Genomic DNA, 23,383 nt, shown 5'->3' with positions numbered 1-23,383 from the left:
ATCAAACATTTTAATCCAATTCTCTTTACACGGGAATAGTTCCGCCTACTGCATTGAGTGACAGTTTTACTGATTAATATAAATAGTATATCTTGGAGAATTCTTACAGTTGTTATAAACATGTATAAGCAGTTAATTATTTAAGAGGTAGAAGATTCTTTTCAGAATTATCACAGACTTATTACCTAGGGGTTGGGTAAGCGTTTATCAAAGACAAATTCTCGTCCATTTTCGAGAATATACCGTCCACTTTTAAGGGTATGACGTCACTTTAAAGGGTAGTCTGATGCAACATTAAGGTATAGCGTCCAAGTTTAAAGCCCAAATATGACGTCGGTGTCTCGATGTCCGAATCATACGGTCCAACCTCAAATTCGCGTCCCGATTTCATGGTCGACCATGGCGTCCGCGTTAAGGCCCAAATATGGCGTCGGCGTTCACACCCAGGTCCAAATATAGCGTCAGCGTCCGACTTCCACCTTTATGGGTTCATTCTGTCCAACAAACACTACTGACAACTCTCCACAAGAGACCAAAATGGCACAGAAATTAACAACTATAGGTCACCGTACGGCCTTCAACAATGAGCACAGCCCATACCGCATAGTCACCTATAACAAGTCCCGAAATGACAATGTGAAACAATTTAAACGAAAAAACTAACGACCTAATTTATATACAAAAAATGAACGAAAAACAAATATGTAACATATAAACAAACGACAACCACTGAATTACAGTCTCCTAACTTGGGACAGGCACATACATACAGAATGTGGCGGGATTAAACATGTTAGCGGGATCCCAAACCTCCAAAAACCTGGGACTTTGGTGTAACAGTACAACATAAGAACGAACTATAAAAATCAGTTGAAAAAGGCTTACTCATCAGATGGAAAAAAATACAAATATATAAGATCCATACAATACATACAGACCATATATCGAAACCAATATATACTAAGCATTCAGCCAATCAAACAAAATGCATCTTAGAACCAAAGATCATTTTCACACTGTATATGGGTTAGAGATCTTGAAACAGAGTTTTTTTGGACACTGTATATGGGTCAGAGATACAGTTTGTATACACACTGAATCTAAAAATTAGACCCATAGATAAAGCATACAGAAAATGCATACAGACTGTATATAAGAGCCACAGGCAGTGCACACACTTTATCTTGCAGTAACAGGCAAAACATACAGACTTTTATTTCAACTTGGAACAACTTACAATGCATACATACTGTGTCTCTGATCCATAGACAGTGTTAACCGACTAAATCTAAGATATACCGACAATAGAAGTATCTTAGACTCATAGTCAAAGCATATAAACAATGTATAAAGACTAAGAACGACGTACAATACATAAACTTAATTTAATTTACAACAAAGAAAATGCATACAGACTGTATCTGGGAAGCACAGACAATGCATTGACTGTGTGTAATCAAAGAACCTTTGTGAGCACGCTCACATACTTCACAGCCCGACATTGTCACTAAGCAAACAAAATTTCAACAGATTATTTAGTTCAAACACGCATGAAATTCTGTTGTGTAATTTCAGAAGATATGCAGAAGTATATTTAGGCCGAAATTCTAAGTTCAGAAGGCATAGTTCCTAATTCCTAACAAGAGTACACACGTTGAAATTTCTCGCCTTATTTATGTTGATAGACCTAAATATAAAGTTTTACTACAATTATCACATAAACTTATTAATAACATGACCAAAGAAAATGAGATCAAGGTCATATGACCAAAATGAGGAATACATTTACACCTTACAATCATTCAATACAAATCAGGTCAAGGTCAGATGACACTTGGCACAAAAACTAAACACTGAACAATGAACCTCGAAAATGAGGTCAAGGTCAAATGAGACTTGCGAGGCTGACATCATAAGATATTTCCAGACACCAAATAAAGTTGACCTATTGCATATAGTATTAGAAAAAACGAACAAAACTCAAAAGCTTAACTTTGACCATTGATCCAAGGAAATGAGGTCAAGATCAGATGATACCTGTCAGTTGGACATGTACACCTTACAATCCTTCCATACACCAAATATACAAGACATATTTCATATAATATCTGAGATATAGACTTGACCAACAAAAACTTAACCCTTTTCATTGATCCATGAAATGATGGCGAGGTCAAGTGAAAACTGTCTGATTGGCATGCTGACCAAGGTACGCAAATACTAAACATAGTTACCCATAATATGAGAGAAATTACAAAAAACTTTAACTTTTTTTCAAGTAGTCACTGAACCATGAAAATGAGTTCAAGGACAATGGACATGTGACAGACGGAAACTTCCAAACTTAAGGCATCTGCATTTAAAGTATGGAGCATCCAGGTCGTTCGCCGTCTAAAATATAAAGCTTTTAAGAAGTGAACTAACGCTGTCGCCGCCGCCGCCGAATCACCATTCCTATGTCGAGCTTTCTGCGACAAAAGTCGCAGGCTCGACAAAAACAAGAATGTGTCCATCGTACACCGTTCCCCACTTGCCCTATCATTTTCTTTGTTCAGTGGACCGTGAAATAGGGGAAAAAAACCTTCTTTGGCATTAAGCTTAGAAAAAAACATATTATTGGAAACATATGTACTAAGTTTCAAGTTTATTGGACCTGACCTTCAACAAAAACTACCTTGACCAAAACATTTAACCTGAAGCGAGAAAACGGACGAAGGAGCAGACGCATAGACCGGAAAACTAATGCCCATTTACTATCGTAGGTGGGGCATAAAAAAATTAATCATGATTTTCTGCCAATATGCACATTTACATAGCATGTCCTAACTATCTAAAAAATTCATGAAACTCTGTTGTGGTCTTTAGACAGATTTTATGACAAACTGTTGTAGGAGTATATAGGAAATCAATGAATTGATAATTTCATAATTTCCTCATTATCTACAAAGATTTATAAAACTCTGTTATGTGGTTTCAGAGGAGTTGCAATAACGAGAACAGGACTGACAGACCGATGGATCAAAAACATTGTACCATAAAGAACTTTGTTTGGTTTGGTATAATAAAGGGTCTGCTAAATAATGTAAGGCTGAGATAAATTAGTCATTTGGTCACACCAGTTTTTTGGCGAGGTTCGTTTTGTTCAGTCTGTGATGTTCTTTGTTGTGTTTTGCATTCTGTTGTTTGTTTTTTAATCTTTCTCTTTTTTTGCCGTGGTTTTGTCAGTTTATTATTGACTTATGTGTTTGAATAAGCCTTTAGTATCTTACGCCTCTCTCTTCGGTCAATTTGATTATGTGGGACATACAGATTTAGACCCAAACTTGTCTCTGATTGTTTCGTGATTATTGCAGATGTAAATCATACTATAAAATTGAGTATGGAAATGGGGAATGTGTCAAGGAGACAACAACCCGACCATAGAGCAGACAACAGCCGAAGGCCACCGATAGATCTTCAATGTAGCGAGAAACTCCCGCACACGGAGGTGTCCGTCAGCTGGCCCCTAAACAAATATGTATACTAGTTCAGTGATAATGGACGTCATACTAAGCTCCGAATTATACACAAGAAACTAAAATTATATATCATACAAGACTAACAAAGGTCAGAGGCTCCTAACTTGGGACAGGCGCAAAATTGCGGCGGGATTAAACATGTTTTTTGAGATCTCAACCCTCCCCTATACCTGTAGCCAATGTAGAATAAACAAACGCGAAACAATACGCACAGTAAAACTCAGTTTAAGAGAAGTCCGAGTCCGATGTCAGAATATGAAACAAAAGAAAATAAACAAAATGACAATAATACATAAATAACAACAGACTACTAGCAGTTATTGACATGCCAGAACCAGACCTTAATTAAACTGAGTGAAAGATTATGTCTTCATCATATGAATATCAGGCACAATCCCTCCTGTTAGGGGTTTAGTATTATACCGTCATGAAATATACAACCCTCTTATTTACAATATCATTTGATCAACACCTATTTACAAGGGTCTATTTGATATGATTTTTCTCATTGTTGAAGGCTGTATGGTTGCATATAACTGCTTACATCCACTTTATTTGAACTTGAGTGGATACATGTAGGCGTCTCATTGGCAATCATACCACATCTCCGTATTTTTACAGTATTGTATCAGTACTGTTACCTAATAACAGGACAAAACAAGACAGTAATTTGACAAAACTAAAGACATACATACTTGATTTTACTTCTCTAAAGATATAAACAAAATTTTCATGGTTCGTATCTGAACATGTACACAGCCATGGGAATTTTAAGGGACTATATTTCAGTGTGCATATATTTAGTAGCTAATCTGGCTACTTCCTGTTTATCAGACCGGTACCTTAGAAAAGAATTGTGACAATATATCCAATCTTTTCAAAAACCAAAGACTAACGTCACTAGGAGCAGCAGTTAGTTGTCATAGATACTCTAGATAGAAAGATAATCTGCCACTTTTATAAAAGGGACTACACATAGTTTTTGAAAGGGTATAATCGGTTTGTGCCGAAATTACTTTCTTTAGTCCAGAAACTCATTTGTGCTAAATGGTAATCTCCACCCACATTTAGGACTGGCAGTTATTTGTAGTTTTTATCAACAGCTTGCACTTTTTCTAAATTATATTTGCTTCTTTTAAGACTGACCAAAACTGTTTTTTTACCATTGTGGTTTGATTAAGGTAGTGTATATCAAACAGCTGTTGGAAATATTTTGGACAACCCTCTTATTTACAATATCATTTGATCAACACCTAGTGGTCTTTGGTGGTATCTCGCATAACATTAATAAGGTCTTTTTTAAAAGGCAACTTGAAATTATTGGTCCCATATTTATGTGCTATAGCAAATGTATGGGCTGCTGATCTGCATATATGATAGCAATATATTCTTATGTTTTCAATGACCCCTTATTTCTTCACTCTACTTTATAAGATAGAAATAAATGTTATTCCATATTTTATTGGTTTTTTCAAAGGTATCATAATTTAGACATAAAGACAAAACTAAGCACAGTGAAAAAAGTCTACTCTGTCCTGTAAAGTTTGAGATGTTTTTGTTGTTCAATCTTTGTCACTTGTATAGAAACACTAAATCTTGATAACCTACAATAGAAATATTATCACTTTTATTTCAATTCAATTGTTGCAGTTATCATGCATGTAATAGAGAAAATGATAAATTAGACCAGATCTCCAAATTAATAATATTAAAACTAGAGGCTTCAATGAGCCTGTGTCACTCACATGATACTTTTATTTACAATTGATGCATGATACAGAAATTGTCCATACCAACCGTCAGTGTTTACCATACAATACAGTACTTCTATACACTGTCTGTATACAGTATTTGTCGGATTTTGTCCATACCTATCGTCGATGTTTGACATAAAATACAATACTCATATATACCGTATATCAACAGTATTTGTCTATACCTACCGTCGGTGGTTAACATACAATACAGTCCTCCTATATACCGTCTATCAACAGCATTTGTCTATACCTACCGTCGGTGGTTAACATACGATATAGTACTCCTTTGCACCGTCCATCAACAGTATTTGTCTATACCTACCGTCGGTGGTTAACATGCAATAAAGTGCTCCAATATACCGTCTATCACCAGTATTTGTCTATACCTACCGTCGGTGGTTAACATACAATATAGTGCTCCTATATATATACCGTCTATCAACAGTATTTGTCTATACCTACCGTCGGTAGTTAACATACAATATAGTGCTCCTATATACCGTGTATCAACAGTATGTGTCTATACCTACAGTCGGTAGTTAACATACAATATAGTGCTCCTATATACTGTCTATCAACAGTATTTGACTATACCTACCGTCGGTAGTTAACATACAATATAGTACTCCTATATACCATCTATGAACAGTATTTGTCTATACCTACCGTCGGTGGTTAACATACAATATAGTGCTCCTATATACCGTCTATCAACAGTATTTGTCTATACCTACTGTCGGTAGTTAACATAAAATAGTGCTCCTATATACCGTGTATCAACAGTATTTGTCTATACCTACTGTCGGTAGTTAACATACAATATAGTGCTCCTATATACTGTCTATCAACAGTATTTGTCTATACCTACCGTCGGTAGTTAACATACAATTTAGTGCTCCTATATACCATCTATCAACAGTATTTGTCTATACCTACCGTCGGTTGTTAACATACAATATAGTGCTCCTATATACCGTCTATCAACAGTATTTGTCTATACCTACTGTCGGTAGTTAACATACAATATAGTGCTCCTATATACCGTCTATCAACAGTATTTGTCTATACCTACCGTCGGTAGTTAACATACAATATAGTGCTCCTATATACCGTCTATCAACAGTATTTGTCTATACCTACCGTCGGTGGTTAACATACAATATAGTGCTCCTATATACCGTCTATCAACATAATGTGTCTATACCTACCGTCGGTGGTTAACATACAATATAGTGCTACCATAAACCGTCTATCAACAGTATTTGTCTATACCTACTGTCGGTAGTTAGCATACAATATAGTGCTCCTATATACCATCTATCAACAGTATATGTCTATACCTACCGTCGGTGGTTAACATACAATATAATGCTCCTATATACCGTCTATCAACAGTATTTGTCTATACCTACTGTCGGTGGTTAACATACAATATAGTGCTTCTATATACCGTCTATCAACAGTATTTGTCTATACCTACCGTCGGTGGTTAAAATACAATATAGTGCTCCTACAATGTATATACCGTCTATCAACAGTATTTGTCTATACCTACCGTCGGTGGTTAACATACAACATAGTGCTCCCATATACCGTCTATCAACAGTATTTGTCTATACCTACTGTCGGTAGTTAACATACAATATAGTGCTCCTAAATACCGTCTATCAACAGTATTTGTCTATACCTACCGTCGGAAGTTAACATACAATATAGTGCTCCTATATACCGTCTATCAACAGTATTTGTCTATACCTACCGTCAGTGGTTAACATACAATATAGTGCTCCTATATACCGTCTATCAACAGTATATGTCTATACCTACCGTCGGTGGTTAACATACAATATAGTGCTCCCATAAACCGTCTATCAACAGTATTTGTCTATACCTACTGTCTGTAGTTAACATACAATATAGTGCTTCTATATACCGTCTATCAACAGTATTTGTCTATACCTACCGTCGGTAGTTAACATACAATATATTGCTCCTATATACCGTTTATCAACAGTATTTGTTTATACCTACCGTCGCTGGTTTACATACAATATAGTGCTCTTTGATACAGTCTATCAACAGTATCTGTCTATACCTACTGTCGGTAGTTGCTCCTATATACCGTCTATCACCAGTATTTGTCTATACCTACCGTCGGTGGTTAACATAAGATATAGTGCTCCTATATACCGTCTATCAACAGTATTTGGCTATACCTACCGTCAGTGGTTAACATACAATATAGTGCTCCTATATACCATCTATCAACAGTATATGTCTATACCTACCGTCGGTGGTTAACATACAATATAGTGCTTCTATATACCGTCTATCAACAGTATTTGTCTATACCTACCGTCGGTGGTTAACATACAATATAGTGCTCCTACAATGTATATACCGTCTATCAACAGTATTTGTCTATACCTACCGCCGGTGGTTAACATACAACATAGTGCTCCCATATACCGTCTATCAACAGTATTTGTCTATACCTACTGTCGGTAGTTAACATACAATATAGTGCTCCTAAATACCGTCTATCAACAGTATTTGTCTATACCTACCGTCGGTAGTTAACATACCATATAGTGCTCCTATATACCGTCGATCAACAGTATTTGTCTATACCTACCGTCAGTGGTTAACATACAATATAGTGCTCCTATATACCGTCTATCAACAGTATATGTCTATACCTACCGTCGGTGGTTAACATACAATATAGTGCTCCCATAAACCGTCTATCAACAGTATTTGTCTATACCTACTGTCGGTAGTTAACATACAATATAGTGCTTCTTTATACCGTCTATCAACAGTATATGTCTATACCTACCGTCGGTGGTTAACATACAATATAGTGCTCCCATAAACCGTCTATCAACAGTATTTGTCTATACCTACCGTCGGTGGTTAACATACAATATAGTGCTCCTATATATATACCGTCTATCAACAGTATTTGTCTATACCTACCGTCGGTGGTTAACATACAATATAGTGCTCCCATATACCGTCTATCAACAGTATTTGTCTATACCTAGTGTCGGTAGTTAACATACAATATAGTGCTCCTATATACCGTCTATCAACAGTATTTGTCTATACCTACCGTCGGTGGTTAACATACAATATAGTGCTCCTATATACCGTCTATCAACAGAATTTGTCTATACGTACCGTCGGTGGTTAACATACAATATAGTGCTCCCATAAACCGTCTATCAACAGTATTTGTCTATACCTACTGTCGGTAGTTAACATACAATATAGTGCTCCTATATACCGTGTATCAACAGTATATGTCTATACCTACCGTCGGTGGTTAACATACAAAATAGTGCTCCAATATACCGTCTATCAACAGTATTTGTCTATACCTACCGTCGGTAGTTAACATAGAATATAGTGCTCCTATATACCTTGTATCAACAGTATGTGTCTATACCTACTGTCGGTAGTTAACATATAATATAGTGCTCCTATATACTGTCTATCAACAGTATTTGTCTATACCTACCGTCGGTAGTTAACATACATGTACAATATAGTGCTCCTTTATACCATCTATTAACAGTATTTGTATATACCTACCGTCGATGGTTAACATACAATATAGTGCTCCTATATACCGTCTATCAACAGTATTTGTCTATACCTACTGTCGGTAGTTAACATACAATATAGTGCTCCTATATACCGTTTATCAACAGTATTTGTCTATACCTACCGTCGCTGGTTAACATACAATATAGTGCTCTTTGATACCGTCTATCAACAGTATTTGTCTATACCTACTGTCGGTAGTGGCTCCTATATACCGTCTATCACCAGTATTTGTCTAAACCTACCGTCGGTGGTTAACATAAGATATAGTGCTCCTATATACCGTCTATCAACAGTATTTGGCTATACCTTAGTACCGTCAGTGGTTAACATATAATATAGTGCTCCTATATACCGTCTATCACCAGTATTTGTCTATACCTACCGTCGGTGGTTAACATACAATATAGTGCTCCCATATACCGTCTATCAACAGTATTTGTCTATACTTACTGTCGGTAGTTAACATACAATATAGTGCTCCTATATACCATCTATCAACAGTATATGTCTATACCTACCGTCGTTGGTTAACATACAATATAATGCTCCCATATACCGTCTATAAACAGTATTTGCCTATACCTACTGTCGGTAGTTAACATACAATATAGTGCTTCTATATACCGTCTATCAACAGTATTTGTCTATACCTACCGTCGGTGGTTAACATACAATATAGTGCTCCTATGTACTGTCTATCAACAGTATTTGTCTATACCTACCGTCGGTGGTTAACATACAATATAGTGCTCCCATATACCGTCTATCAACAGTATTTGTCTATACCTAGTGTCGGTAGTTAACATACAATATAGTGCTCCTATATACCGTCTATCAACAGTATTTGTCTATACCTACCGTCGGTAGTTAACATACAATATAGTGCTCCTATATACCGTCTATCAACAGTATTTGTCTATACCTACCGTCGGTGGTTAACATACAATTTAGTGCTCCTATATACCGTCTATCACCAGTATTTGTCTATACTTACCGTCGGTGGTTAACAAGGAATATAGTGCTCCTATATACCGTCTATCAACAGTATTTGTTTATACCTACTGGCGGAGGTTAACATAGAATATAGTGCTCCTATATACCAAGAGGGATAACGGATCTGCATCTAGAATTTATCATGCTGCCCTTTTTTTGGATTTTTAAAATTCTTGTTATCCCTCAATTTTTACATTCATCCCAAATAATACAACAGTAGTCAATTAGGGGCAGAACACCCATTGTATTATGTATTCTTGCAGTTATATAAAAAAAATGTATTTAAGAAAGATGGTATATTCTGGATGATATATTAGCACAACCTTGGTCAATTTGATTTCTCCAGTTACTTAGTGGGCTGTCAATTTTGAAACTAATATTTTTTCACATGAAGAATTTTGTAATACTTTAATTTATTATCAAGTTTGGTTGAAAAGTCTGAATAGTTTCTGCTTTGTTCCAGTAATCAAACATTTTGTTTCATTTGCATCTATGAACATGTTATTCATTTTACACCACTCTTCAACCCTGTATAAATCTTCTTGAACATCATCATTTATATTTTCTAGATGTTTCCCCCTGATTTATGAATAGTGGTGTCATCAGCATATACAACGATATAGGTCTGTTTCACAATTTTTAATGCATAAGGGAAGGTCATTTATAAATAGCACAAACAATAGAGGACAAGGTATAGAACATTGGGGAACACCAAATTTTACATGTTGTTGTTCAGAGTTAACATTACAAATGTATACCTTTTGTTATTCAGGTACGACTTAAAAAAACTAACAGTAGTCTCACTAAATCCATACATGTAGAGCTTTAAACAAAGAAAGTCATATTCTACCAAATCAAAAGCTTTTTTTTAAATCTTACTAAAATTGCTAGGTTTAAATTACCATCTTTCATTTCTTGCAACCATGTGTCAATGATATTAAATAAATGTCAAGCTCAATCCAGTATATATTCCAAGTTATGGACAAATGATAATGCTATTAAAAATACCAAATCATAACCAGTGCTTTTCTCTTTTTCTATTTACAGTATATGACTAGGTAATAATGATTACTTTTTTCAACTATTTTCATACTTTTTTGTTTCCTCTGCTTTTGTATCAAGGGCATAATTGTTTATGGCAAACTAAGCATCTGCATAATCAAACTATTCCTAACTATACTCTACCTCAAATTCTGGAAACTGCAAAATTTTTGTCATAGCAGTCTTATGGTAGCTGAACTATTTCTATTTTTTGTAAATCTGGATTAATAAGTCTTTTGTCACATTCTGGGGCTATAGAAAAAAAACATTACAGAATTATCAAAATTATGTGTGTATAATGTTTGTGTACAGTCATTCAACTAAAAAAGGACAAAAATTATTTTTTTGTGTATAAATAAATAATTGTGATTTTAATGTCTTAATATTATAAAAAAAACTTCAAAAGATTAAATTTAAATTATAATCTAAACATGAAAGAGCACATATAAATCAACCTTTTACTCAGATTTATATCTAAAACCAGTTATAACTAGCTATAATATCTTTGACTTCACAAATATCATCATCTAATTTTACAAATCAGTATTTATTTGGTGGCACTTCCTGCACACTAAGTATGTTATGCCTTAGGTTTAATTTTGATGCAATCACATTTCAGAAGGTACATGTCTTGAACTGTTTAAATGAATAAATTACAGTACGTTTTAAACTCAGTTTAGGCTGACCTGAGGTCAATAGTCTTAAACAATGTCATCAAACTATCAGTTTTACTGTAATATATTGATATTGTGACATTTATGGGAAAGAGCATATGAGTTAGTCATATTGGTCAATACAATGGAAAGTTTATAGCTGAGACTACTATAACACTATGTGTTATACTAGTAGTCTCAGTTTATAACTATGTTAATGTCAATTATATACATGACATAATAATTAAATCATTTAAAAAACTATTCCAAAGATTTCTCTCAAATCATGTTTACATTTTTTTAGAGAAGAGTCTGTCTGAAATATATTCAGGGGTAGTCCAAATAGTTATGACTTCTTAAAAAGCTATATTATGGGGAAAAAAGGGGGGGGGTCTATTATGTTTTTTTTTCATACAGGAGGAAGACGTCAAAGCAAAAAAAAACCCAACAAAACAAAATAAAATAATAGCTTGTCAAGACGTCCTTATATCATAAAAATTTGGTCTAATTTTGGGATAATACATTTAACTTCCTTTGATGTCGGGGAGGGGATAAGTTTTGACGATTAATTATTCTTGAAACTAACAATAAAAAAAGGGGGGGTGTTACTATATCAAATTTACCCAGTTTGGAGACAATAAATATTTAAAATCTAACCATAAACTCCAATGTTCCTGCTTTTTTTAGCAGAACAAACACGATGGCATTCTCGTCTCTGTTGTAATCAATAGTTAACTCATTTCTTCTTCCAGGTTATTTCTTAATCAATTATGATTATCAGCTGTCTATCTATTTACCATGTTTATGTTAAACTGGTCCGTAATTCCATCGTAGTGTATCGATTACTGAACACAACAAGGATCCAGTTTATTAAACGTATATAATATACAAGGTTCCTGAGTCAGTAACCGTAACTATCACCGTGCTTTGTGCGCATGCGCAAGAAACACCAACTACAAGGATAAAACAGGGTATACAGTTCCGTAATTTCGTATATTTTTCTTATCTTCATACTAAAGAGCTCCAAAAGTAGGCGTGCTTAGGTGCACTGGGCGGGTCTAAAAACCGACTCTCGGTGGTTAACGTCTCTCGATGGTTAACTTTAAGTGCCTACCTATAATTTAGCGCATTTTTTACATGATTATATTAATCGACATGCAGTTCGATATTACCCTTGCTGATCCGAATTACGGTCGGCCATATCTCGGTCTGTATGTAGTTCAGTTGATTTGGGAGTTGATGAATACTCTTCTGTATACGAGTTATATATATATATATATACAACTCGTCTAAACATCAACCCAACAATATTAGATCTGTAAATTTGCTTTCGCAAATTTTTGGTTCTTCCCTCGCCGGGATTTATCCATATTTATCCCATAATATATATAATATAATATATATTATGGGATAAATATGGATAAATCTGTTGTAGAGTTGTCACTGGCTCAGACGTACTTATATTATGGGATATATATATATATATATCCCATAATCTTGCATAGATAACATTTAAACCTCATGCAGTACTCCATATATATAAACTGTTGTCTGTTCTATGGTCGGGTTGTTGTCTCTTTGACACATTCCCCATTTCCATACTCAATTTTATGTCTTTTTGCTTTTTGAGTAGCGGATTCAGGGGAGGGGGCGTAGAGGGCGTGGGCCTTCTTTGATTTCAATATATATAGTTTTCTACATAAAATGGTAAAAAAATGTTTCGCCTCGCACTGCTTAGTGGTAGATTTGTACCATTTTCTGCAATTCCCCGTATTCCCTCCGTTGGATGTATATAGACTCATTGATACAGTTGTTTTTATGTGTTCATTTCTAAAACCATCGATAATTTATAATATTGATAAAAACAAAAAATATTTTCATTTTCCCACATTTCCTCTTATTCACATAAAGCACTTTGAATTTGCCATCTAATTTATAAGCAAAACATTCAAATCTAAATAAAAATTCAGCAAAATTTAACGAATTGAATAATAAAAAGTAAATTAACTTTTTTTGTATGTTAGTATAAAAAAGAAGATGTGGTATGATTGCCAATGAGACAACTATCCACAAAAGACTAAAATGACACAGACATTAACAACTATAGGTCACCGTACGGCCTTCAACAATGAGCAAAGCCCATACCGCATAGTCAGCTGATAAGACAATGTAAAACAAATCAAACGAGAAAACTAACCTAACGGCCTTATTTATGTAAAAAAATCGAACGAAAATCAAATATGTAACACACAAACAAACGACAACCACTGAATTACAGGCTCCTGACTTGGGACAGGCACATACATAAATAATGTGGCAGAGCCTTATTGGCATTCAGAAACACGTTTTAAGCCTGTGGGACATTGTGAACTTTGTTAAGTGAAAAAATAGTGTCACTTCGACTTTCAACACCAAAATCTTCTTGACGGACTGAAGATTATTTTTGTATATGCCAGTGAATGAACTCCAGTGTCATTTAGAAAAAGAATATCTAACACGGACAATAATCTGACAAGATATGAGAATGGGAATACAGAGAATGTTGGTGATGTTAAGAAAATTTCCCCTGATAAATCGCGCTCCGATAACTTTTAAATATTGATCAATTCATGATAAACGATTCGTTTTTGTCTCACATCCGATATATTAAGATGGAAATTAATATGATGCGAATTTCGTATATTTCGCGATACCTATACTATCCAACAGTAAGCGCAAATGATTTTTAATGCATGCAGACGATTCACGGGTAGTCAAGACCTTATGGTCCAAATAAGCTGCAGTAATACCTCAAGTAAAACAGTCTTAAGACGATCAAAACTGCAGCAATACCCAGATTCTAGATACTTGTAAATAAAACTTGGTGGCGACAACCGCAAATGAACGTTGCTGATCGTTGCTTACATATTCATTTTTTTTTAATTTAGTTTAAACGATACTGAAATATCAAGAAACTCAGTTGCCCTATTAAATATATCTTTATCAAAGAACGTTTAATGTCGTACAACTACATTCTTAATATCTGAAGATTCATGGAATCTGTTGTAGCAGATGTTCATACTCATCTTGTAAAAAAGCAGACGTAATTCTCATCCGATCAAGTAAAATATAATCACGAAGGTGTCTTGATATTCTAGAATTTACAGAACAAAGAATAGCAGGACTTGGCATCGTTCTGTCAGGAACGTCACTTCCGGTTAAGCCAATGGCGGTATAGACTTCACAAATTAATACACCAAAGGGTTTAAACATTTCTTCAATCTTTCCTGCAATGGCTGATGTACTACGATGTATTTTTTCATCTACCTCAATACGTTGAAGTACGGAGATCATTTCAGTCATTATGTGAAAATGGTTATTTAATTTCTCGTGTATCTGAAATAAGTTCATATTTGAGTTAAAATAAGTACAATAAAATTGAGAATAGAAATGAGGAATGTGTCAAAGAGACAACGACCATAGAACAGGCAACAGCAGAAGGTCACCAATAGGTCTTCAATGCAGCGAGAAACACTCCCGCACCGGAGGCGTCCAAGTAAGATTTTTTTTTTAACCGACAATATTTAATGTTCATATTAGAAATTTTATTTTTTTAATCGAATACCTCTCAGATAGCATTTATTTTTCTTTTTTTTTTTGTTGTTGCTTTTTTTTTTGCTTACTCTTTTATTCTCCTAGAATTATTTCAATCTATAACCACGGGAGACGGATTTATATAAGTTTTTCTTGTTTCCGAATCCCTGTATTTTATATTGTATAATTATATATAATTTATGCACTTTTTGAATAAAATATTGTTTAAACTAATCTATAACCACCTCTTTGTGCATATGCTAATTATTTTACGATATGAAAATAAGGTTACTCATGAATTGGTCAATAACGACCATAAGGCATATTCACTTTCTCGCAAAAATCCAACATTGTCAATAATGCACTCTATGTCCCCATTCATTTCTTGAAAAAAATCTGCACTGAAACAGTTTTCCCTTAGGATATGCAATTCTAAATTTTGAACACTTTGTTTTTGTCGACATGATGACCGTTACATAGAAAATAACGAATACAAGAAACTTTTGTTCTACAATTTTCTCTGTCGAGGAGCAGACACGGACTAAATGCACGGGATATATTTCGATTCTCCCCTTCCCACCCCGTTCAAAAACATCGTCAGCTGCTGCTGATTAAAGTAGAACTAACGCCAGGTTAAATATTAGAATGAAATTCAAAACAGTGTGGCTGTCGCCATTGATTGACACATTAAATTCACCCATTGACTGGGACAATTTACATGAACGTTTGTCTGTAACGACCACTGTTCACGACGTACCTACGATAGACATTTAAACTGTGGGGTCACCAAATGTTTCTTAACGCCTTTAATTATAAAATAATTCAAAAAATTAATCAGGAATAACCTTTATGTTTTGATTTATATAATTGATATAAATCAAAACATCGTGTTATTTCTGATTAGTTTTTCGAATTACTTTATTAAGGTGTTGAGAACTTTTGGTGACCCCATAGTTTAAGTGTCTTTAAAAGGTACATAGTGAGCGGTGGTCGTTACATACAAACGTTCACCTAAATTGTCCCAGTCAATGGATGAATTTAACGTGTCAATCAATGGCCACAGCCACACTGTTTTGAATTTCATTCTAGTTTGAATCATGAGAATTATTCAAACGGAGTATCATTGAATAGTTTTGATAAAAATTCTGCCTATAAGTTTGAGTTCAATATATATGATATTTTCGGAAATTTATTTAAATCTTCTCTTTCGAAGCCATCAATCTGAACTAAATCTGCGTTATTTTTAATTGTTTCTTTCAACAGTTGTTTCTGTAGGCAATATACTATGGTCGATTTTCCATTTTCAAAACATATTGATCTTGCACGTTGTTTTTTTCTCTCTTTTTTTTCACGCATTTTCACGAGTTAAAAGAATAGAAGATGACTAATTCAAATTATCTTTTTTAATATTTTTTTAATTCTAAATGTTAAAAAAAATTTCAAGCTCATGCATAAAGCATCGATATAATTAAACTTAATAATAAATACAAAATGTATACGCAATAACAAACGGCTAACTTACGGTTAATGTGTTTCTATAATCTAGACTGTCGACTTGAATAAAGTTCATGCAACGAGGATAATTTCTTAAATGCTGTAGACCATACAATACATGAATTCTTCTTTCCTAGGATGAAAGTTAAAGTACAATTGAGAAGCCATTGAAGAAAAAAACGAACATACATATATATTTGGTAGATGTGAAAACATAAAATCAGCATATAAATTAGGTACCAGTCAAACAAAATTCGTATAGTTTCTGACAGCAAGCCCAAAGTACTAAACCTAGTGCTATAAGAATCTTGGCTTATTGAACTTTAATATAATAAGCCACTGTACTTCCGTGTAGATTTTTAAACAGCGGGCCAGTGTAGTAATACAAAATCTTGTGTAATGTCTTTTAAAACACACAAACATTCTCGCCATCATGAATTCGATTTTTTTATGTTATGCTTTCGGATTGAAATTTAAAAAAGTTATTTATTAATCAATGCATATGATGAATGATGGCCTTGTTAGATTAAAAAGATGGTGTGTTATCCCTTCAATATACATTCAGTTTAAGAAACAGGATTAGAACTAATTTAATGGCATACTATTAGATATACTTACCATAAACATTTCAAGGAGGTCAGTAGTAAGTGAATTAATTGTCCCAGCTCTCTTTTTACAGTTTGTTATCACAACACGTAGACGATCATCGTCATCTATCGGCTGGAATGGTTCCGATGGCATTGATACCTGCAAATGACTGTTGCCGCCACAAACATGTCGGTTCGCAGTGGCGATTACCATCTGAAAAAGTACTATATCTACAAAATAGAGAAGTTAAATGACGCATTTAATTTTGGCCCTCGGGCATCAAGGAAGAGACATCAATTGTTAAAATGCGTATCTGATACAGGAGAGTTGGCACCGTTAATATTACCACTGTACCACTGTACCACTACGTCGATGCCACACTCTGTTACGTTATCTATTATGTTAGACTTGCCACTAGATGCCTCATGGAATATTCACAAGACTCTAGAACTTTAATAACACTTTGTAAAGATATATCATTTATAATAAAGAAATACACAGTCGCGGCTGGATCTATTTGATGAAACATACCATATGCCAAAAACAATTGTTTAAGAATCCTTTACTAAAATGTAGCTGCATTTGCCAATGAAATCAGTTAATTAGATAAAAACCGAACGGGACGATATGTTTGAAAGCTCAAATTCAAATTCAACTATTTTGAAAATACTAATCATTATAGGTGACTTACATATGAACAGTAAGTATCCTCTCTTTGTGAAAGTCATGTTTAGGACGTTGTTCGTCATAAATGGTAAAAAAAATGATGTAATATATATATAGGTATCATAGCTATATAGCGTTAAGATTGAAAAATTCCCAAATGTTTTGCGTAACAATTCAATTGATTGCTAGATTTATTTTGCTACGATAAAAATTACTAAGGGAGTTTAGCAGATGTAAAAATAAATCAGAAACCTAAGAGTGTATTTTGATGCACTTTTTTATGAGTGGTTAATTCAAAAGGAAGAAAAATTACCACATCGTAAAAATGAACCAATAAAAGTTTAGCCTCAATGAACAGTGTCATTTTGCTACATTTATTAGCTACATTTATCGATCAATAAGTTGCGGCAGGTAATTACGACCCGTTTCGTAATTGATTAAAAAGTACAAGGATATAGTTATCTACGATATTTGTTAAACATCGCAAGAACCACCACTGAAACATTAATGGGAGTGTTAAAAGTACAACCATTACCAATTTTTTTTTTATTGTTATTGAGTCAGTGCTTAAAATAACGATAATAAAACACATGGTAACAAGTTTTTTGGGGGTATTGCTTTACGCGACAGTGCAATACGGTTATATCTATTCATTTCTTTGTCAAAGCAAACAAATAAAAAAAACCTATAAAATCCAATTTTGCAGGTCTTTTATACGATTAGTAAATTTAGTGTTTTTCTGATCTGCTCCTATTTCACATCCTTAATCTATGATGAGTTTATTTATTATTATTAACATTTGTAAATAAGTTTGTTAAGTTTATTTTTAACAACTGAAGAATAACAAGATTGAAACAAGAGCGTTCAATAATAACTAATGCAACGATCTGTTAAAGAGCCATGATGATCTCTATACAAATGAGAATTAATTCAGTAACTGAACATAATGCAAGAAAATCTATTGTAATTTATGTTTCGATGCTTTTTAAACTAGTTCTGTTTCCTTCCTCTCTTTCTGGTCTTTATTTTCGTGTTCATACCATACCACCCTTATGGACATCTTTGATTAAGAGCCGTTAAAGTCCAGAACATTTCCTTTCTATTCTGCCTGCAACATTTTTGTCATAAAATAAGATTAATTCACCTACCTATAAAAACCATATGCAATGATGATAATTATAATACTTTTGTTATATATTTTCATAACATAATCATATTCACACTTTTCAGTGATGCTATAAACTGATTAACCTGCACAATGACGTATTGTTGTTATACTTTTGATGTTATTAAGTGTCCTTGACAGAACAAGATATCTTCCTTCTGGACTGTTCGTTTGTTATCTGAGTGTTGACATTATTTTGAAAGATAAATTAATATCTCTTTGAGATAAAAATTACATAATGATTTTTTACACCCTTCTTTGATTGTTTCAAACAATTATTTCTCTTTAACGTTTTATACTTTTGGACTTCCAAAAAAAATGACGGTATGATTGTCAATTAATAGACAATTTATATCAGAATCAGACTACAGGTCGACGTGCACAAAACACATAATAACTAAATACGATTTTGAAGTGCATAGGACCAAAAAGAAACTATAATAGGGTCAACACGATAAAATATGAAATATCAGCCCAACAACCTGATTTATGAAAAAAAATCAAACAGAAACAACTATAGCAAACACTGAATTAAGAAAACATTTGAAAATGCCTGTACCAAGTCAGGAATATGACAGTTATTGTCCATTCGTTTGGTGTGTTTTGTCATTTGATTTTGCCATGTGATTAGGGACCCTCCGATTGAATTTTCCTCGGAATTCAATATTTTTGTGATTTTACTTTTTACTTTGAATTTTTCGAAAAACTAAGGATTTTCTTATTCCAGGCATAGATAACCTTAGCTGTAATTGGCACAACTTTTTGGAATTTTGGATCCTCAATGCTCTTCAACTTTTTACTTGTTTGGCTTTATAAATATTTCGATATGAGCGTCACTGATCAGTCTTATGTAGACGAAACGCGCGTCTGGCGTTCTAAATTATAATCCTGGTACCTTTGATAACTGTTACAGGCGTATGACTTGAAAAAGACACCTAAAATGTGACCATCATGTTAGACATATGTATAAGCACTCAACCTTCCCCAACATACCGTGTTAACACTATGCGATCTACTCCCCAGGTACATGTAGTTGATTCGAAGAAATTAACGATTTTGGTGTCTTCGCTATCTAAAAACATAGAAATGTAATTAAGTGCCAAAATTGTAACCCAAAATCTGTTCATTGTACTTGTTTACCATGTTTGCATTACATTTGCATTGTTCAAAATCTGGATTCCCAGACCCCCTCCCCCCCCCCCCCCCCCCCCGCACATCTGACAACATCGGAGCAAATTTGCATCAGCCACTTGTTAAAGTCTCAGTACCCAAATTGCCACCCATTTTGCAAAATTAAAGCGCAACAGAAGAGGTATGATTGCCAATGCTACAGCTCTCCACAAGAGACCAAATGACATAGATATAAACAACTATAATAGGTCACCGTGCGGCCTAGAACAATGATCAACACATTAATATATTTATGTTTTCTTACGTAACATTTACGAAAACATTTCCGAAAACTTTTATAATGAGTAATTGTAACTTATCTCAAGCAATCATTTGTTTAAAAAAAGGGCATGAAGCATGGAATATTGTCAAATTGTTCTTTAAAGTGTGAAAAAACCATGGAGTAGACATTAATCATGTTTGAAACTCATTACATAATCTTGGTTGGTCTATTTGCGATGATTCCTTATGAATTTGATATTAGATTTGTGAAACCCTTTATTGCAATTGAGTCCGGCTTACATCTACAGAATAAACACAATATGGAAACTGATGTATGTTTCTTACATAAACGAAGTTGAAAAAACTGTCAAAATACGAACAATTGGGTACACACACGTAAGTTGAGTTAATTTAATTACCATGCATATTAGAAAAAAAAGTATAAGACATGTTAATAGGTAAAAAAAAAAGAGGTTCCAATTTGGTAGTCCAACATTATATGGGTATTCTAAGTGGATGAGTAAAGTTCCTGCTGTATCTTTCTTTCAATTCTTATATATATATTATGAGCTTCTCTTTAAACCACAAATTTCGTTACCCGGATTCACCTTGGGTTAAGGCGTTCACACTGGCTTAGTTTAACCCGGATTCACAAATTCTGGTCAAACCCGGATTTTAAAGGCATAGTTTGAACGAGGTATACTAGATCATTCATTTTTCTCTCAAACAACTTAAAAATCAATGCAATATGTGAGTTTTAAAAAACAACTTGAGATTGTAAGAACTCGTTTATTTTAAATTCTGTACTGCTGTTATATTCGTCAATGCTACAGCTGGTTGACAACAAGTTTAAATTTTTTTAAATTGTTTTCAGCAGGTTTAAAAAAAAGTATCGTTTTTTCATATCATTATAATTATTAAAAAGTGATGTATATATATAATGATCTTATTCAAGTGTAATCATTCAGAACATACATAACCTTTTAAAATGTTAACCATTCAGATGATATTTTATGAATTTTGGTCCTCAATGCTCTTCAACTTCGTACGTTATTTGGCCTTTTTAACTTTTTTGGATTCGAGCGTCACTGATGAGTCTTTTATAGACGAAACGCGCGTCTGGCGTATATACGAAATTGAGTCCTGGTATCTCTGATGAGTTTATTTATGTTACCATTTAAGAAGAAGAATACGCGTACAGGATTACTTATAAACTTCAATATAAATCATAAATATACTTTATGATTAACAGGAAACGTAATGATATTTTTGTTAGTAAAAGGCTGAACCAATTTTCCTTGTATAATTTAAAAGAAAACAACTAATACATTAGAATATGTATTTACAGTGTATTCGGGTGTTTATAGATCTTGAGAAACATTTATGCTTTGATAGCCAATATTTCTTTGAGGATAACGTAACATGATGTGTACCATGTCTTGTTATTTGTATACAACTTGTATTATAAGAAATTGGATGTATGTGGTTGTCTTAGTTTTTGTGACCTTTATAAATGTATTATTGATGAATGATTATTTTATGAATCTATAATCGTTATTTCTCAATTTTCTACATTTCGTAACAATCATTCTTCGTAAAATTTTAATTTTCAAATTTCCTATATCTGTTTTAATTCTCATTAGTTGACTGAAAACCTTTTTTTACATTGACTTGAATGCTGAAGCATTATAAACCACATGCAAAGGAGGAGCTTTTAAAAGCTGTATGCCTATGCAACAAGGTATAGTCAAAATAAGGATGCTATATTCGACAACTCCCGTAAGGAGAGTTCCAAACTCTCTCATCGTAAAGATACCTTGCAAAATAAATAGGAGAACATATAGGACAGAAAAACACACGAATAATAGCCAACAAACGGTGCCAGGTTTAAAATTTATTACGCCAAACGCGCGCCTCGTCCGCGTAAGACTAAATAAAGACGCGCTGATGAAAAAAGTTCAAAAGCCAAAAAAAGTACAAAGTTGAAGAGCATTGAGGACCAAAAGTTCCAAAAAGTTGTGCCCAATACGGCTAGGGTATACAAACTAAAATAAAAACTCATCAAGAATACTACGCTTATTATTTAGAACGCCAGGCGCGAGTTTCGTTCTTCTTTTGGACTTCGTATTTAAGATTTTCTACTTTGCATTTAAAGTTGATTACCATACTATAAAACCAGGTTCAATCCACCGTCTTCTACATTTTAAAATGCCTGTACCAAGTCAGGAATGTGACAGTTGTTGTCCACTCGTTTGATGTGTTTTAGGCTTTGATTTTTCCATTTGATTAGGGACTTTCGGTTTTAAATTTTCCTCGTAGTTCAGTATTTTTGTGATTTACTTTTTACATGAAAAATCGTTAAAAGTACAAGGTCCATTGATTTATGCACTAGTTTCTAAAACTCTAGGGTATTTGAATTGTAGATATAACTTTTTACAATAATACATAAAGGCAACAGTAGTATACCGCTATTCAAATTGTTTAGAAAGTCATCCTAAATATACTATATATATACACTCTTTATAAAATTGTATCTTGATTAGAAATAATAGCTCCAACAACTAGTGTCAACCCTTCTATTGAATAAGCTTGAAGTGATAACATTAAAAAGATCAAAATATTTAAACATCTAAATGTGTTTTTTTCGGTAACATTACCTTTGATCCAAAAGATTAAATTTATAAATTGAGATTTATTTGTGATTGAAAGATAGTAAAATAAATATGAAGATTTAAATGCCGCTTATTGATAAATCAAATTTCGTCTTTTAACTAGGAACATGATTATGAAAATGTAAATGAAATGCTTAATGCGTTTTACGGTATTTTTATTGTAGTATTCAATAACATAAATTAACAACTTTCTTTTTTATCCTTGGACTGTAAATTTCATTGGAAGATCTTTAAAAAAAACCTAAAACCACCATTTCTT

The 23,383-nt window shown here is 33.6% G+C and overlaps 1 long non-coding RNA gene across 1 annotated transcript; it reads right to left on the bottom strand.

Moving 5' to 3' along the window:
* Positions 1-4,963: 4,963 nt before the first annotated feature.
* On the bottom strand, positions 4,964-12,388 carry LOC139520055 (uncharacterized). Its single transcript, XR_011663806.1, has 3 exons — positions 12,232-12,388; positions 11,066-11,173; positions 4,964-5,122 (listed from the first exon to the last, which is right to left on the bottom strand). It is a non-coding gene; the product is annotated as an uncharacterized lncRNA (long non-coding RNA).
* Between the last annotated feature and the right edge of the window lie 10,995 nt (positions 12,389-23,383).

Source organism: Mytilus edulis, chromosome 4 (genome assembly GCF_963676685.1).
Source record: "Mytilus edulis chromosome 4, xbMytEdul2.2, whole genome shotgun sequence".
In the NCBI taxonomy this organism is placed as follows: Eukaryota; Metazoa; Mollusca; class Bivalvia; order Mytilida; family Mytilidae; genus Mytilus; species Mytilus edulis.
The sequence above is the reverse complement of the archived record's forward strand: the minus strand, read 5'-3'. Positions and strand labels throughout refer to the sequence as shown.